We start from the raw sequence: 14,444 nt of genomic DNA on the forward strand, positions 1-14,444 counted from the left end.
AAAATGAATAATTAAAATAACATTAGCTGATAAAATGCTCTCTTTGTAAGGAAACTTTACAGCTCTTGATTTTGTAATCAATGAAAAATGTGTTTTCAGATGCATGGGGGGGTTGGAAGTGATTCTACACGTGACTTAGGCACATCAGAGGTGACACTGACTTGAGCCCTTTAATACCATGATTATCAGTGGGAAACGGTCCTCAAAGAAATAGATTTTTGATGACACAAATGGAATTTTGGAACTTCAATATCAATGTATTGACACAGAAGATCTTTTCAACTTTCGCTGTCTAGAGAAGACAACTTTGGTTTATGATACAAAAGCTGTGAAGCCGAAAGGGTAGGACAGAGTTAATTGACATGTTTATTTAGGACACACCTCACCCCCTTGCTTTTGAAATGGAGCTAAAAGTAGGTCACAGTAGGCAAAATATTCAAAGAAAATATATTTATTTTTAGTGTCCTTGATGGTACATAAGTTTGGCTCTAGTTAATTGCACAGAGGGCAGCAGGAGGGCACAGATTTTCTGCAGGATAAGGGAGAGAAGGCAGAAGGGAGGAAAGCTCAAGAAGGGTAATTGAGGAAGACAGGCTTTGTCTAGTTTGAAGTGGATTGTGTATGGCTAAAAACCTGAACCGAAGTTTTTTGCTTTTGTTTTTTGTGGTTGCATTGTCGGGGGAAATGAAGGAACCCTATGATTAGTGAGACACAGCAATTCAATGGGGTGTAAACATGAAACCCTTTAACTGCTCCCAGACTCCTCTGGTAGAATCCTGCTTTACTCTGGGCAGTGGGCTCCCTTAGCTTAATGATGTCTCCATCCAGTTCCATAACTTCCCAGCCCCATTGCCAATGCTCAGACCTATTCATTTTTAAACTTCAATCTCAAAAACAAAACAACACAGAATTTCGCAGTTAGTCTAGTGGGAGTGGGAGATGTGTCTACTCTCGCACACCTGTCTTCTCCCACTTTCCCAGACAGGACCACCCTAGGTTTGGAGTATGGAATGAGAGGCAGGATCTCCTTACTTGACTCCTTTGGACGGGAGGCAGTGGGTGCTGCCACCGAGCTTGCTGCTGCCTCTCTAACACCAGCAAATTTTCTTCCCCCTCGATGGCTGCCCCTGTTGACTCTCCCTGGCTCACATGTCCTGGTACACAGTCTCTAGACATGGGGTACGGCTCAGGCTCAGTCTCTTCTTCTCTCTCTCAGTCCAGGTCTCCCCCTAACCAAATGGTCCTCTCGTCCAACGCTCTCTTGGATGCGGTTCTGGCAAGACGGCTCAAGCTCAGCTACTTTGTCTATTCCACTTACAGGAAACTCTATCCTTGCAGTGCAGACGATGGAGATGCAGCCTGGAGCCTCATGAAGAGTGAATTGGAGCGCTCTGTAGGAGACAAGGGGAACAAGAGAAAACAACCTATCATTAACTCAAAAGGAACGCACCATTCCTGGAAGTAATACAGTTCCAGGCTGAGGCATGGAGTGGACAGGACAAGCTCCCAATCTACCTCCTAATTCCAAACATTCATTTAATGCTCAGTACACAGACAGAGAACACTCAGATGCTTCAACTGATAAGCACAGATACTGCATTTGATTTTTGCCAATAGGCAGGGAAGGGATAACAGTTCTACTTAAGGCACACACCTCCCCTTTCACACTTGAGGCAGAGACTGTCATGTCCAGAGCTCCCCACATCTGTCCAGTGTTCTGAATCTTTCCCTGATATTGCTCTGACCTGATATAATGCTCCTGAAGAAACATCTTTCTCACTGAGAATGATCAATCTCAGTGTCTTCTTCCTGAGGCCTGATCCAAACAACTCCTTTGTGTACTCACTCACTAAACTTAATCGGTCAGCTCCTTCCTCCCAGCTCCCATATTTTCTGTAGCCCTTTGAAAGTCAAGGAACAACTCTGGGACTAAAATCAACAGACTATTTTTTTAAACTTTTTATTATGGAAATTTTCAACATTAACAAAAGTAGAAAGAATAGTATGATAAACTGGTATGTGCTCACCACCCAGCTCAACAATTATCAACTCTTGACCAGTCTATATCCCCACCTACTCTCCCTTCTTCCTGTTCCATGCGTCTAAATATAAGAACTCTTTTTGTTGTTTTACACATAACTGCAATACCGTCAACACAGCTAAAAAATAAACAGCAATTCTTAATTATCATTAAATATCCAGTCCGTATTCAAATTTCTACAATGGTTTCATAAATTGGGAATGCTAACAAAGTTTATCTGTTGTATTTGATTGAAACATTTCTTGCACGGATCAGATTACACCAGGTTATGCTGTGGTAGCCGACAACTCCAAAATCACAGTGGCTTACAACAACTCAGGTTTATTTTCTGCTCACGTGAATTTCCATCATGAGTCAGCTCTGCATCCTCTTCGCTCCTGGCCACGGGCTGAAGAAACAGTCCCTATTTGGGATACACCCACTTGCTGGCAGATGGAAATGAGGAATGGTTGAAATACAATGACTTTTAAAACTTCTGCTCAAAAGTAGCAACCATCACATCTCCTCACATTTCGTTGGTCAAAGAAAATCTTAGGGCCAAAGATGCTGTCAGTGGGGAGAAGAGCAGTATAATTCTCCCATAGGAGTGGGCAGCAAATATTGGGAATAATAGAACTATCTTTCTTTGTAAGTCTTTTTTAGGTTCTCCTCCTCATCTTTGTTTTCTTTTCAATTTACTATTTGAAGAAATTGGGTCATTTGTGCTGCAGAATTTCCTATATTCTCAATTTTGTTAATCGCATCCCTGTGGTACACTTGTTTAACATATTTCTCTGTCATCTCTATTTCTTCTAAACCTGTAGTTAAATATACAGGCATTATCAGATTCAAGTTCAAATTTTTGGCAAGGATGCTTCCTAGGTGGTCATGTGTATTACGTTAGTTATCTCTTGCTGTGTAACAAATCATCCCAAACCTTGGTGGCTTGAAACAATAATAATCATATATTATCTCATGGTTTTTGTGGATCAGGGATTCAGACAGGGCACAGGGGGATGGCTTATCCCTGCTTTATGATTTCTCGGGTCTAGCTGGAGAACTCAAAGTCTGGAGGACTGAAATCATCGGAAGGCCTGACTGAGGCTGAAGGTTCTTTGTCCAAGGTGGCTCACTCACTTGGATAGCAAGCTGGTGTTGTGGAATTGGTTCTTTTCTATGTGAGCCTGTCCAGAGGGCTGCTTGAGCATCCTCACAACATGGTGGCTGACTTCCCCCAGAGTGATGGATCCAAAGACCAATGCTGAAGCAGCAATGTCTTTTATGACCTAGCTTGTGAACTCATACACTGACACTTCCATTGGTCACAAAATCAGCCCGTATTCAATGTAGGAAGTCTATACAAAGGCATGAATACCAAGAGAGGAGGTTCATTGGGAGGCATCTTGGAGGCTGACTATTATACGTATGAAGTGGTTTTGATGTTAAAAAAGACAAGTAGGGACAATCTATATCATGTTGTGTAGGACAATGGCTTCTAGCATTTGAGATGCCGTGGTCCAGTACAGCTTCAGGGGGAAAAAAATAGGGCCTAAATGGAACTACTAGATCTTTATTTTGCCACGTAAAGTCACTCAAAAAGACTGAGCTATTAATTCTGCCATCATTATTTTTTCATTTTTTTAAAAAAAACCTTTTTCGTATAGAAGTACGTTATCTCAGAATGAAGAATTATCATTTTAGATGTGGAGCAAGGAGAATTCTCCTAAACTGCTAGTGGGAACATACATTGGGAATCCACTCAGAAAACCTTTTATAGTCAAGTTGAGGATTCACTCACTCTGTCACCCAGCAAGTCCACTCCTAGGTATACACCCTAAAGAAATGTACACACACACACCAGGAATCGTGTACAAGAATGTTCATACACTGGGGGCTGGCCCCGTGGCCGAGTGGTTAAGTTCGTGTGCTCCGCTGCAGGCGGCCCAGTGTTTCGCTGGTTCGAATCCTGTGTGCAGACACGGCACTGCTCATCAAGCCACGCTGAGGCAGCGTCCCACATGGCTCAACTAGAAGGACTCACAACTAAGAATATACAACTGTGTACCGGGGGGCTTTGGGGAGAAAAAGAAAAAAATAGAATCTTTAAAAAAAAAGAACGTTCATAGCACCATGTTAACAGTACTCCTGAACTGGAAACAAACCAAATGCCCATAGATAGACAAATTGATGTATATTCATACTGTGTGATTCCATTTATATAAAACCCCCAAACAAACAATACTAAAGTATAGTGCTCTGGGATGCATGCTCTGATGAAAAGAGTTTAAAAAAAAGAGCAACAGTGTGGTTAGTATAAAGGTCAAGTTGTAGTTACCTTTGGGGAGAGGGAGCATTTCTGATTTTGAGGAAACACAAGGTGGAGACTGCTGGGAGACCGGCAATGTTTATTTATTGACCTTAGTGGTAGTTACACAGATATTGTCTTGATAACTCATTAAGCTGCACATCTTATGTTTTTTCTGTGTGCTATATTTTACCATAAAAAGGGGTGTTTAAAAAGGAAAGAAAATTAGTCTTTTTAATTAAAAATTTTAGTTTTAGGGGAAACTTTTTTAAAAAAGACCATCTGTTCTTTTTCAGCTCCATCATCCCTTTCCCACCCCTTTCTCCATACGGGGTGTCAGCAGGATCTCTGCTAGTTCCAGCACTGGCAGCCTCACACTAGAGACTTGCACATGTCCCTGACTCAGTGGAGCAGGAATAGATGTGGTTATATACACACACGTGCACACACACACTCATGGGGCGTCCTTCCCTGTGCTTCAGGAAGAGGATGCGCCTTTGGTCCTCTTCCTAGGTTGGCAAGAAGAGGGAATAGCCTCTCCTCAAGAACTCTGCAGCCCTGCCAAAAGGTCCCCTACTTCTTACTCCCCGGCCTTCTAGGCAGGAATGATGATAGACTTGCTGGCTCTTCTGACAGGCCCTGTCAGAAAGCCCTGCTGGCAGCCCCAGTGCCTGGCAGTGCCCTGGACTAAGAGTGTGTGGTGCTTAGCGCTGTAGTTCTCAGCAGTGGACCTGCATAGTGCACTTTGGTACAGGCACCTTACAGCGTCCTGGTACACCACTGTTGATGGAGCATCTATTACATGCCAGGGATTTTGCAAGTTGTTCTACATTGTGCAATGCTTTATAATTTACAATATTTTATTTCATTCTCATAACAATCCTTTGAAATAGTTGGGAGATATCTAATTATTTCCATTTTTCAAAAAGGCCATTGAGCCTCCAAAGGCTTGAGTATCTTAGCTAAAATCACTGTAAAGGGCTAGCCTTACCTCTGAATACTTCCCATACCCACAGCCTCTTGACAGAAGAGTAGCCCTGGGTGGTTCCTCAGACAGTATTTATTTGATGGTATCTCCCGACCCACTTCCCACCCCAGTCCACAGCTGATTTTGCCAGAAATGGTGACCTGACTCAAGGGCAGCCAAGCTATAGGGCAGAGATATATGGGGTGGCCTGGAGAAACAGATCTGCCCAAACAGGTAAGATGGTAATTACATAGATAATTAGATTGTCTCGGAATTGTTTTGTGAAAAATACAAGGAAGCTGTTCTTATAAGAGGAAAAGCTACAAGACACCAGAGATGAGGAAGTTGTGCACAGATGCCATAAGGCAGTAGGAATCATTAAAAACAGGGAGTATGAGTAAGAGTAAGGTAACTGTGAACAGAAAACATATATATATTTGAAACAAATAGAAAGTGAGTTATTTAAATGGCATTGGCAGGAGCACCGGAAGGAAAGATTTCAAGGGACTAAGTTCCCATAATGATGGGGACCAGCACTCCTGTTGCTGAGGAGGCTTAGTCCAGGCCTTGTACTTAAGTACCTTCTCATTTCTTTTTTTAAATTTTGGGCAGATGACCAACCTATGAAGACAATGATAAAGGAAGTCTGAGCCTACAGGCAATGAATATTCTATCTAATTGGATGACAAGAGTGAAGTCTTTTTTCCAAAGGACTGATGGAAAAGTAGCTGAGAGAAAAAAGAAAGTTAGAGAATCAATCCAGGAAGTCTAACATCTCATTAATAGGCTAGAGAGATTTAAAAAAAAAAAAAAAAGGACTAAACAGAATGAAATAGAATGAAGGAAATTATCAAAGAAATAATGGAAGAAAAATCCCCACAACTAGATGATGTGAATTTTCAGAGGATAAGGTCCCACTGAATGCTCAGTGAAACAAATGAGACAGGAAAAGAAACAAAAAGCCATGGCATATCTTCACATAATTCCAGAACACCAGGGAAAAAGAGAAGACTCTAAAAGCTACAAGAAAGTAAAACAGGTGACACAAAAGGAATAGGTAGGAGAAAGACACTAGACTTTATTTTTCCTTTTTTTTTAAAGATTGGCACCTGAGCTAACAACTGTTGCCAATCTTCTTCGTTGTTTTTATTCTTCTCCCCAAAGCCCCCCAGTACATAGTTGCATATTCTAGTTGTGAATGCCTTTGGTTGTGCTATGTGGGATGCTGCCTCAACGTGGCCTGATGAGTGGTGCCATGGCCGCACCCAGGATCCGAACTGGCGAAACGCTGGGCCGCTGAAGCAGAGTATGGAACCTTAACCACTCGGCCATGAGGCCGGCCTCCACACTAGACTTCTTAACAGCAACACTGGATGCCAGAAGACAGTTTTGAAAAAAACCAATGTTTATCAACTAATACCCAGCTAAACTGTCAATCAAGCTTGAAGGAGGAATAAAAATATCTTCAGTCACTCAAGGCCCTGAAAGATTTATCTTCCAGGTGCCCTTTCTCTGGAAGCCACTAAAGTTTGGGTTCCAGCAAAATGAGTGAGTAAACCGAGAAAAAAGCAAAGAACAAAGAAAATAGGAAAGCCACAAAGAGAACCCCTAGGCAGTGCAGGAAACCTAGAGAGCAACCACTCTACGTTGAAGCAAGATAATGACAGGCTTGGAGAGAGTAGTCTCCAGGAAAAAGGATGATTCATACAGGTGAGGATTTGGCAAATTTTTTTTTTTTAAGATTTAATTTTTCCCTTTGCTCTCAAAGCCCCCTAGTACATAGTTGTGTATTTTTTAGTTGTGGGATGCCTGCCACAGCATGGCTTGACAAGTGGTGCCATGTCCACACCCAGGATCCGAACCAGTGAACCCTGGTCCGCCAAACCGAAACGTGCAAACTTAACCGCTGCACCACTGGGCTGGCCCAACCACTCTGGATTTCTGACCCACACAAGTTGTATGAGATAATCAATGTTTATTGTTTTAGGCCATTAAGTTTTGGGGGTAATTTGTTATGCAGCAATAAATAACTAGAATGAGTATGAAGAGGAGAAGGGTAGGGGAGAAACCTTTAAAAATTTGTTATATTCCTCTTCATTGATCACATTATTATAATTAGCATGTGTGGTTTTTCGTTTTTTGGGGTTTTTTTTGCTGAGAAAGATTGCCCTAACATCCATTGCCAATCCTCCTCTTTTTTTCCTTGAGGAAGATTAGCCCTGAGCTGACATCTGTGCCAATCTTCTTCTACTTTGTATGTGGGATGCCTCCACAGCATGGCTGATGAGTGGAGTAGGTCCATGCCTGGGATCTGAACCTGTGAACCTGGGCCACCAAAGTGGACCACGTGGAACTTTATAAGTATTTGGCCACCAGGCCAGGCCCAGCATGTGTAATTTTTAAATAAAAAAACTTTAAGTTAAGACTGGCCCCGTGGTCAAGTGGTTAAGTTTGAGCGCTCCGCTGCAGGTGGCCCAGTGTTTTGTTGGTTCGAATCCTGGGCATGGACATGGTACTGCTCATCAAACCATGCTGAGGCAGCATCCCACACGCCACAACTAGGAGGACCCACAACGAAGAATGTACAACTATGTACCGGGTAGCTTTGGGGAGAAAAAGGAAAAAATAAAATCTTTAAAAAAAATTTTAAGTTAAAAATGACAACTTTTAAGAAAAAGTACTAGCTCATCATTTGCTGGACCTAAAAAGAATAATACACCTTTCAAAAAACATGTAGGAAACTCTCAGGGACTAGTGGTGGTAATTGCGTATACAGAGAAACAGGCCAAAAATATATAAAATACTTACTCTCAGTGATATAAAATATAAGATTCTGCCAGTCATCAATCATTATTATGTTTTTCTGACTGAATATTACCCAGTCATCCCTGATTTGCAAAGGAGAAAACCACAGAAGAGCATTTCTCTCTGTTGTTCAAATGTTCAAAGGACAAAGAAACCCTTTCTGGTTTTTTCCTTAGAGAACCACTACTTAAATTTGCAGTTTTGATTAATGGTAATGCCACTAGTTAAGACACCAGTTAAAGAAGTTAAGTATTTAATATCTGCTTCTTTCTTGTCACCTCCATAGCCTTCCTCTGGGTTGTACCCGTTAGAACGTCAGTATTTGTCTTTAGCTCACATTATTTCTTCTCTTCTACCCAATTTTTTAATCTCTGCACTCCTTGGGCAAACCCAACAAATCAGTCTAGCCAGGTTGCAAAGTAAGAATTTCCTAAAAAAATACCATTGACTTAATGACTTCCTCTGTTCATAGTTACATTTAATTCCTGTTGAGCTAATGGCACCAGGGGACTGATGTCTGCATCCTGTAGCAAATATTCCCATCATTTCTTCCTCTCCACTTAAAAACATTCTTTAGCTCTTACTAAAGTTAAGGGCCCCAGAGTTCTTTACGTGAGTATTGTATGTGCTGTTATACGGATTTTATTCATGTACCAGATTTTTTAAAAAGTGAGTATTAATCTTGCCTGTTATATAAACTAAACGTCTGCAATTTTCCATATGTAACAATACCATCCAGGGAGGAGGGAGTGTAAGAGAAGAAGGGGGAAAGTCATTAAAAAGAGAACGTTAGGCTAAGACAAAGGAATCTAGACCTAGACTGACTGTCTGAACAGTTAAAGTAATTGTTCAACTTGAATTACATCATCAACCCAAGTCAGGGTGTTCAGGGCCATTCCAGTCATGGCCATTCCAGCTAACCACCCAAGGAGTATAAAAACTGCTCTCAACCTGTTCTTGTTCGTTTTTAGTATCCGGGCTTCATCAGCGTTCAGACAGAAACTTGACACCTATTTGACTCACTTAAAATATGTTAGTAAGATAATTGTCCCAACCCCCTCCCCTGGTTCCCTTTGCTAACACAGTCAAAGCATCTACTATAACAGTCCCAAAAGAGGATCAAGATCTACCCTGTTTTGACTATGGAAAGCAGGTCTTTTGAGTACTGACTGTTTTATGGTCTCATTTGGATTGTGGTAGGCAAATAAGAGTGAGATAAAGCCCAAATAAACTGGCTCTCAAATTCCCATGCTTGTATGGATTTATTTGGTCCTTTGATGTCTTTTTTGTTTCTCTGTTGGAATGTTTCAAATATGCACTTAAGCCACCCATAGAAAAAGCTGCTAATGTAAATGGACGTGTGTTTAGAATGGGCTGTCATCTTAACCTTCCCAGAGATGCAAAACCCATAAAACACAAAGGGTCAATTGGAATTACCTCTTCGGTTTCTTCTTTTAAATATGAGAGGTTACAGAGTTCAGATTGCCCTTTCCTTCTCCTCTCTCTATTTATTCAGGTGACTTAAATTTGGGCTGTTATAAGGAGGGGTTGACCCTCAACTCTAGGACATTCCTCTTAAAATTGAGTTTTGACTTCCATGCCTTACTGATTATTTTAAGAGTGCTATTTAAGTCTTTGATACTCTATCTTCACAGCGATTGCCATTAAAAAAAAATCTATAGGAATATAGGAGTGTGTAATCTGCTGTATTAGAACTCTCATTGTAAATGGTCTTTTCAAGTTTAAAAAATATTTAGTCATAAAAGTGTTATAAAAGTAATACTAAAGAAAAATTGAGAAGTGGGGGCGGAAAATCATCTGTGATCTATAACTCAAACACAAGCACTGCTACAATAGAACTAATCAGAGGTGGCATGGGGCCTTGACCCATCCAAGCGCCTCCAGGTTGGTATAATGAAGCTAGAAAGCTCTAGAACCAATGTTGCTGTAAAGTGGATGGATTGCCTTTTACGTGTAACATCGTATCACAAGTATTTTTAGATACAGTTTTCACAAGAGAAGGAATTCTATTCCTTCAGGTTTATAAATTTTCTTTCAGAGTGTACTTAGAGAAATTAAAATCTAGCTATCTCAATATCTTCAACGTTAGTTGAATATTTAAGGTCTTACCATCAGCTATATAGTAGAAATGAGACACAGTGTAAAAGCTATTTTAAAAGTTTAAAGGGTCATCCTCTCCTTGCTGAAAATTACATCCTCCTAGAAACAGGTCAACGGTACCCAACCATGCTCTGCCTGAGACTTCTAGACAGAATCAGTGTCTCTGGCTTGTCTCAGTACACACTTCACTTCAAAATGTGAATCCCTGTCAGAAGGAGTACATTCAGAGCAGCAATAAAAAATATATACATATTGCTTTTAATGAACTTCGCAAAATTACAAACACTCTTCAGGGATTAAAGGTGAGAATTATGTAAGAGCAAAGAGAGCTCTTTAAAGCAATTGGGCATCACCCTGGGTAATAGGAGCCACTCTGAAGTGATCACTTGAAGGTTTTTGAGGAACAGAAATAGCATAATACTGCCTCTCAATTTGATGGCACTGTCTGTCTGACCCTCTTGGCATCCCCAGTATCTCCTTTTCCACGATCTCGTTTTAGTCATTTTTGTTTCTGATCTTGTGGAGTACAGTTTCAGGTCCTTGGTTAGGTTAGTTCAGTTGGTCTCCTCATTATACTAATGAGGCCAAAGAAGTATGCACCATTTGTCTTTGTGGAAAGAAGCATTTCTTAACAATAAACCCTTTTCTCTGTTCTTTATCCTTTGATTCCACCCGAACTCCCAAAGTTGTGAGGTTGTGAGCACTGAGCATGTTATTCTAGGAGGCTTGGGGAAATAATGGAAAAAGCAGAGATTTTGGAATTAGATGAAACTGAAATCAAATCTACATATTAGATGGGACTCTTGGACAAATTGCTTGACTTGTCTAAGCCTCAGATTTCTCATCTGAAAATTAAAGTGAAAAAATATCCAATTTGTTATGAGAACTGGATACTCTAAGTCATCTGACACGCGGCTGGTATATAACAGGCACTCAGTAACACTGTTTCTTGAAAGTCATTAGTGTGATCTGCCATCTCTTTCTGGTGCCCCTCTTCCCAGCACATGGCAGGATTGCACTTCATGGCCCACTTTTGGTCGAGTGGCGCCGAGGGACTGGTTCTAGCTAATGAATTGTGAGCAAAAATGACACATATTTGAAACTGCCAATGCAAGGCCCTTTCCTTTTGACATAGTGACTGGCAACATTGAAAATGGTGGCTGCTCTCGCAGCTTGGGTTCAATGGCTACAATCAGGAGAGTATCCCTTCTGACCCACAAAGGGTGAAGAGAATGAACAAGAAACAAATTTTGATATTTTTAGCCACTGACATTTTAGTGTTGTTACTGCAGCATAACCCAACCTACCCTGTTGTTTTCCTTTACTTGAACAACACAGCATAAAAATGGAAAGAAGAGGACCAGAATTTAATTAGTAGATTGAAGAGATGTCTGATAGTTTCTTTGATTTCGCCCTAGTCAACATGATGAAGTTATATTTCCAGACTGAAGCCAGAAATAGCTTTCCCGATCGTGGGGATGAATCCATGCTTCAGTCCAAGTAAAGAGCTTGGGGAAGCAGAGACATGAGAGCAAGCTATTTATGGTGTCATATATTCACCCTTGGGAAAATCTTGAGAGATCTCCTAGGGCTTTTATGCATTTCAGATTTGCTCTTGGGTGAATCAACAACATTCTGTTTTCCCTACCTCCACGCTGCTCTTGCTTACAAAGCATTAACATGTTCTTGATTTCCAAAAGAACTAATCTACTATATTCATAAATAAAAATAAAACAAGCATCTCTTGAAAATGAACATTTCTTTCCACCAAATAAAATAAACATTGATCAAAATATTTAAATGTCCTATTCCCTTCCCCCTCAAAGTTTATTCAATTTATCAATAAAATCATCTCCTTAGAGGGTTAGTTGAATATAACCTAGCAGCAATAAAAAAACTACAATACAGTGTCAAATTCTATTTGAACAAATGTCATTACAGCCAGTGTCTCTGAACAATGAGACTGTTTACCAGCCCTAGTTGATAATGCACTATTTACTATAACTAAATTCCAGAACAATAGCTGTGAACGTTTCTTAGTGCTCACTGCAATGACAGCTGACTTGTAATTACGATACTTTATAGCAAGATAAAATGTAACCTTTACTATGGTATTATTATTGGCAGGCAGTTCGCCGAGTGCTTCGATCAGGATTGCATTCAGCTGCATATAACAGAAACCACACCACGGTGGCTCAGCCAAATGGAGTTCATTTTTCTCATGTAACAAGAAGTTCAGAGGTAGGTAGAGTCAACTCCTGGTACAGCTGTGTGAGAGAGTCATCAAGAACCCAGGTTCCTCCTAGCTTCCTGATCTACCATCCCTAGCATGTGGCTTTTGTTCTCTTAGTTTCGAGATGGCTGCTTTTCTTCCAGGTATCCCCATTCTATACAGAAAGAAAAAGGAAGGGCAAAGGGCAGAACACACATGCTGGCTCTGTCTCTTTTTTAATCAGAAACTGTTGCTTCCTGGAAGTCCCTCCCTATAGAACGGAATCAGATGGTCACCATAGCTGTAAGGGAGTCTGTGGAGGGAGTATGTTATCTCGGCACGTTGCCACCCCAAACAAAATTGATTTCTGTTAATAAAAAAGAAAGCTAGAGGGGCCGGCTGGTGGCGCAGCGGTTAAGTTCACATGCTCCACTTCGGCGGCTCGGGGGTTCACTGGTTCTGATCCAGGGTGCAGACATTGCACCACTTGGCAAGCCATGCTGTGGTTGGCATCCCATATATAAAGTAGAGGAAGATGGGCATGGATGTTAGCTCAGGGCCAGTCTGCCTCAGCAAAAAGAGGAGGATTGGCAGCAGATGTTAGCTCATGGCTAATCTCCCTCAAAAAATAAAAAGAAAGAAAGGTAGAATGGGTCTTGGGTAGACAACTAGCAATATCCTCCATTAAGCCTTAAGGGCATTATCCCAGATCTTTGCAAGAAAACAGTGAAGTAGCTATTATTTCCCCATTTTATACCTTAGGAAACCGAGGCACAGAGGGCTGAAATAACTTACCAAGGTTACACAGATGCTAGGTGGAGAAACTGGAATATGAAGCTAGGAACCCTTTGGAACATGCTTCTCAAGTAATCACAAAAGGCAAAAATGGCCAGCTGATCAAGTTTGGAGCTTGGTTCTCCTGTAACTCCTCTAACTGCTTAATCAGTCATACAAAGAGCCAACCCAGGGCATGGCCAAGGTCTCTTGGGCAATCTGCCAGGAGGTCCCTACGGGAGGCAGTTATGCTGTCATACTTTCCCAGCTATAACCACATACTCTCAGACTCCAAATAGTCTTGAAGCAGCTGTGACAAGCATCTGCATGAGCTTGCTAATGAGGCAGAGTTCATGAGTCCAGGAGCTTGGCACATCACGGTTCTGGGAAGCAACCTGGGTTGGGGGAGGGGTGAATCCAAGGTGTGGCCTTTCTGCCCTCTGGGTTTAGGGAGCTTTGTCTCAGGCATGGGATAAGGCACTTCAGGCTCAGGGAGAGGACAAATCATTTTGAGGCTATAAATATTTACCAAAATTCAAATAGTCATTAAAATGCTGGGGTTTTTTGTACTTACCATCTTATCTTTATTCATTACTTTAGTTAACTCTAACAGTTCCTGGCCTGTAGTAAATTAAATGAAGTATAGCAACAAGAAGAAAGGCTTAGCTCAGAGCGGGAGAGCAGAGGCACTGGGAGCCAGCCAGCATTCTCAGGTTGTAAAATAAAATCTCCAGACCAATCGGACACTGGCCTCGAGCCATGGCAGTGATTAATGCCCGAGTTGTAAAAAGCGCTATGGTGGGAATGGTTAGCCAGGTTGTACTGCGTACGTGCGTGTGCGTGTGTATGCACGCTGTTTTTTTTCTTCAAAGCAGCTTAACCTGAAACACATAATTTTCAGTTGGTTTAGAATCTACAAATAAAATACTCATTTACTTTTCTTTTTTAATTAAGAATTTAAGCAACTTTATAGAAGAAAAGAAGCCTAAGAAACATTAGCTCTAAATTAGCTACTTCATGCCAAGTCTCCCTAATCTTTGTTAATATACTTCTGTGCATTTTTACACAGCTGTAATTATTGCAGTAGACATACAATTCTGAGTTCTACCTTTTTCACTTAAATTTATTTCGTATGAACATTTTCATACTTATTTGAAATATATGGGTTTTTTTTTTTAAGCTTAAGAGTATTTTATTACATGGATCAGCCATGGTTTGCTTAATCATCTCTCTGTTGTTG

General features: G+C 41.0%; 1 non-coding gene across 1 annotated transcript; it reads right to left on the bottom strand.

Annotated features, from left to right (window-relative positions):
- Nucleotides 1–1,439: 1,439 nt before the first annotated feature.
- Nucleotides 1,440–1,630, bottom strand: LOC124238788 (U2 spliceosomal RNA). The gene has a single exon (XR_006888390.1). It is a non-coding gene; the product is annotated as a U2 spliceosomal RNA (small nuclear RNA).
- Between the last annotated feature and the right edge of the window lie 12,814 nt (nt 1,631–14,444).

Source organism: Equus quagga, chromosome 4, assembly GCF_021613505.1.
Source record: "Equus quagga isolate Etosha38 chromosome 4, UCLA_HA_Equagga_1.0, whole genome shotgun sequence".
Taxonomy (NCBI): Eukaryota; Metazoa; Chordata; class Mammalia; order Perissodactyla; family Equidae; genus Equus; species Equus quagga.